Source organism: Penaeus japonicus, unplaced genomic scaffold, assembly GCF_977035675.1.
Source record: "Penaeus japonicus unplaced genomic scaffold, GWHDUDI00000001_assembly GWHDUDI00000011, whole genome shotgun sequence".
NCBI classification, from domain to species: Eukaryota; Metazoa; Arthropoda; class Malacostraca; order Decapoda; family Penaeidae; genus Penaeus; species Penaeus japonicus.
Genome location: NW_028234413.1, coordinates 22,355,092 through 22,360,091, shown reverse-complemented (window position 1 = coordinate 22,360,091; position 5,000 = coordinate 22,355,092). Strand labels below are relative to the sequence as shown.

At 36.1% G+C, this 5,000-nt stretch overlaps 1 protein-coding gene across 1 annotated transcript in view; it reads right to left on the bottom strand.

Annotated features, from left to right (window-relative positions):
- Window positions 1-5,000, bottom strand: part of LOC122254263 (uncharacterized) — an 8,214-nt gene that overhangs the window by 1,362 nt on the left and 1,852 nt on the right. The gene's annotated exons all lie outside the window — the stretch shown is intronic.

The window sequence follows — 5,000 nt, the reverse complement described above, 5'->3', positions numbered from 1 at the left end:
AATAAGGAGATGAATAACATAGAATAACCAATGAAAGAAAAGTACCGAAAGAGCTGAAAGCCAGGAACGAAAAAGTTAGGCACTCGGTGAACAGACCTGACCCAAGGCGCATCTGAACCTGTAACTCGGTGAGTCGCTCGAATAATTCTTAGACAGATCTCCCAAACATATAGTAGACACAATCTAGAACCAAAGACTTGCTCAGTATAGAGTAAGTAAATAAATATTGAAGTGGAAGCATTCTTTCACTGTTCCTTTTATAATCTATCTATTAAGCATAAGAGATCTGACACTCTATAAAAGTCAGTGGTGGCAGAATACCGTTTAATTGTGGAGTATTTAATCTTAACTGATTAAAGTAAAAAATTCATGTTATAATATGAGTGAATATCAACGGTAACACAGAAATACCACAGTGGTGGGCTGCGGCGGGATAACTCCACGGAACCCTTCACGCCTAATTTGGTTCTTATTTTAATAAAATATTTAAGAAAATATAAAGAATAATTACAAATAATTATTAAGAATCAAAATTATCACTACTACTTGGGAGATTTGTGAACCTTTTTGTGAATATATATTTAGTTAAGATAAGTGCTTGCATTAATGGAATATATGAAATATACTGAATAAATGAAAATATATCTGACATTTGAACATATAAGTTTTGAGTCATGAATCATATCATGTTATATTCTTTAAGTATTTCATACATATAATTGCATGTTATTTTAAAATATTGCATGACATACTTATACAGTGCTCCAACATTTATTTAAAATATATATGTATCTATATAAGTTAATACATTGAGAGTACTACTTTGGTGAACTGTGATACAGTGATTTCTCTTGATATAAATGTGAGTTACCAAGTTAAGGGTTACATACTACGAAAACTGCGATCAAAAGTGAGAAGAGTAGCCGCTAGTTGGGAAACAACCCGCTAGTGTAAAAATAAAGCTCAGTGCTCATAGTGAAAATATATATAAATAATATATATATATAAAATAAGACAAGCTATGTCCGCTAGTGATAACAAATTATAGTCGCTAGTGTAAATAAATCTAAGCTCAGTGCTCATAGTGAAAATATATATAAATAATATATATATATAAAATAAGACAAGCTATGTCCGCTAGTGATAAAAAAATATAGTCGCTAGTGTAATTAAATCTAAGCTCAGTGCTCATAGTGAAAATATATATAAATAATATATATATATATCTATATAAAATAAGACAAGCTATGTCCGCTAGTGATAAAAAAAAATATAGTCGCTAGTGTAATTAAATCTATGCTCAGTGCTCATAGTGAAAATATATATAAATAATATATATATATCTATATAGAATAAGACAAGCTATGTCCGCTGGTGATAAAAAAAAAAAAAATTATAGTCGCTAGTGTAATTAAATCAATGCTATGTGCGCATAAGTGAAAATATATAAATAATTTATATAAAATAAGACGAGTTATGTCCGCTAGTGATAAAAAAAATTATAGTCGCTAGTGTAATTAAATCTATGCTCAGTGCTAATGCTAGTATGGACTTTTAAGTTCGCTAGGAAAAAAAAAAAAAAATCAAACAACCAAATACTTCGTAAAAATAGATCAGTGATAGGTGTATATCCACTATCGCGATCAAAAAGTATACTCTGAAACTGTCACTCACAACTATTGATGACTTAATTCCCACATAAAAATAATAATATAAAAGGCCGTGTATTTTGTCATTAGTTAACACCATAAGAGGAACTAACTCTTACACTGGTCATAATATTGATCTGTGCCAAGGTGAAACAAAAAAATAAGATCACATTTTTGGTGTGACAATAATAATAATATCTTAACAATTACCTGTTAAGGTAATCAATTAGATTGCTTAAGGGGATAAATAAATAAATAAATGAATAAATAAATAAAACTTAAGCAAATCAAAGACAAAAAGGATAGCTCTTCAGTGACTGGTATATAGTAGGATAACAAAGCCAAGGATCCATCAACGAAAAGTCTAAAGGCTGCCAAAGGGTACATAACAACACATACAAAATGCCAAATACAGGTCGGGCTAATGGCGGCGACAGGGACGCGCCGAGAGACGTGGCTCAAATTTGTAAGAGTTTTTCGGATAAGCTGAATAGAAAGGAAATGGATAGATTAGAGAAGACCATTGATATTCCATATTTTGTTTCTAATGGAATTGACAAACATCCATCCGTGTCACAGACAGTCTGTCCCGACGCGAGTAGCTGGATTGCTATCATAGAGAAAAGATGCCAACGATCGGAATGGACCGATGAAGGACTTATAAGTGTGGTAGTTAAATATTCACTTGGCAGAGCAGCTGATGCAGTCCAGTTATGTAAAGATGTGCACCCAAATGATTGGTCTAAATTCAAAAAGCTTTTCCTGAAGTACTTCCCTACATCCTCTTCCTTGGATAGTATTCTAACAGAGATAGAGACAAAAACTAAGGGCGAAGAGGAAAGCTTGGAGGAATTTAATGTAAGGCTCCAAGTCCTTGTAGCAAAGGCTATTATACTAAAACCTGAGCTAGAGTCTACTGTTCGCTATATAGCGGCAAGACGCTTCACAAAGGCCTTCCCACCAAAGTTTCTCAATAAATTGACTGATGAGCATTATTCTGACTTTAGTGTTCTTTTAGAAAGTGGATTACAGTACATAAAGGAACATCCTAACACTGAATGGTTGCATAACAACCAGGAAAGTGAGAAGAAAGTTCGGATTAATGCTCTGCCTTCTAAATCTAATGAAAACCATAATACAGAGCATGATGACCAGAGTAAAATCAATAGGCAGGCACATACACATAAACACGAGCGTCCACGACATTGGCAAGATGGGCCTCAGCCATCAACATCCTCCTTCAGGGGACGTGTTCACAAGAGAAAACTGCCCTACTGTACAATCTGTAAAAAGGCAGGTCATGCTACTGATGTATGTTACCATCGCAGAGGGCGAGGACCAGGGCATTCTCAGCAGAATGCCTGGTGTAATTGTTGTAACTCGGGTTATGGTAAGGAAAGGAAATCAGCTAAGTTTTCTAACCCTACTTCTAGACGGTCCGCATGGAACCCTAGAAGGAAGGCAAATAGATCAGTAAATCAGTCGGGAAACGAGAACAGCCATGCCAGAAATCAGGGAACATAACGAGAACCGAAACAACAGACTGTCAAATCCAGGAAGTGTTAGTGCGAGTTGCAGGTGCTACTAGGTTCAATAGTAAAGGATTAATAGTCCTTAATGCAATAGTAGAAGGTAGTGAAAGAAATCTGTTGTTTGATACAGGGGCTGAGATATCCTTAGTGCATGAATCCATAGTGCCGGACACCAAAGTAAGAGACTACACAAAAACAAATGTTAGTGTCCATCTAGCAGATGGATCTATGTTACAACATTATGGATTAGTTCTTTTGGACATGAAGCTGGCTAGAATTTCAGTAAAACATCATTGTTTTGTTGTAAAGAATGTAAAACTACCCACAGAAATATTGCTAGGGTCAGATTTTATTCTATCACATATGGTAGAATTTTGTTCGAAGTCTTTTGAAATGCATATAAACAGAGAGAGGATACCAACAAGGCTCATACCATCAAATTCTTTAGAGCCATTTATATCTACCCTGCCAGCGGAAATAAGTGAAACTATAGGAGATAAATTAAGAAATTCTGTAGACGATATGCCTGAAGAAATGGACTTTGAAGATGAAGATGATTCTAAAGCCTTGTCGGCATGCTTTGCAGAGTCTCAGTGTGTTGACGGGTTTTCAGGGGGTACTGTTGGAATGGTGGTTAAAAACTGTCATAATAGAGGAGACATGGAAGATGGTTTATTAGGGCTATTCACACCAAGGGAACTTGTTGCAAATAGCAATTTGTTAAATATGGGGATTGTAAAATTAGTTAAGAACCAGGATAATGATTATTGGTTTAAGGTTCCCTATTTAAATGTCAAACCAGAGACAGTGGAAATACTATCTGATCACCCTGTTGGTGATGTGACAATATTAAATGAAATGCCCTTAGCAAGCAATAAATCAACGGTCATGATAGGAGCTATGACACAGTCCTCTAGGAGGGATAGGTTGAGAGATCAAGTGGACACTTTGTTCCCCGATCTCTTGAGCAAGGAAAATCAAACATTAAAAGAACTGGTCATTAAGTACGATCAAGCATTCTCGCTCAAAGATGAACCTCTTACTGTAGCAACACATTTCTTTCATGAGATTCGCACAGTAGGACCACCAGTTTATAAGAGACCATACCCCATTCCAGCAAAGTATCGAGAGGAAATCAAAGCCCAGGTGGAGGACATGTTAGAAAAAAGCATAATTAGGCCTTCTAGGTCACCTTACAACAGTCCTCTTGTCCCTGTGGTTAAGAAGGACAAAACTCTTCGATTATGTTTAGATTTCCGTGCCCTGAATAAGGTGATCGAGGATGATCGCTATCCCTTGCCGAATATTGACTCTATTTTAAGAAGTTTAGGTAAGAGTAGAATCTTCTCGTCATTAGATATGCGTCAGGGCTATCACCAGATTCCTCTAACAGCCAAAAGCTGTGTAAAAACAGCATTCTCAACACCTGATGGCCATTATGAGTTTACTTCTCTACCTTTTGGGTTGAAAGATGCTCCATCTTGTTTTCAACGAGCAATTAATCAAGCTTTAGCTGGGTTAATTGGGAGAGCAGCAATGGTGTATATGGATGACATAGTTGTCCTGGGCTCTTCTTGGGAAGAACACCTATTTAACCTTGAAGATATCCTTGAAAGACTGGTGCATAGTAACCTTTCATTGAAGCTGGAAAAATGTAGCTTTTTCCAGAAAGAAGTAAAATATCTGGGGCATGTAATCTCCAGCAAGGGTATCAGACCTCAAGCTGAGAAGCTTGAGGCACTAAAGAACTTCCCTAAACCAGTAGTACTGAAGGAATTGCAGTCATTCCTTGGACTTGCAAATTACTACCGCAAATTCA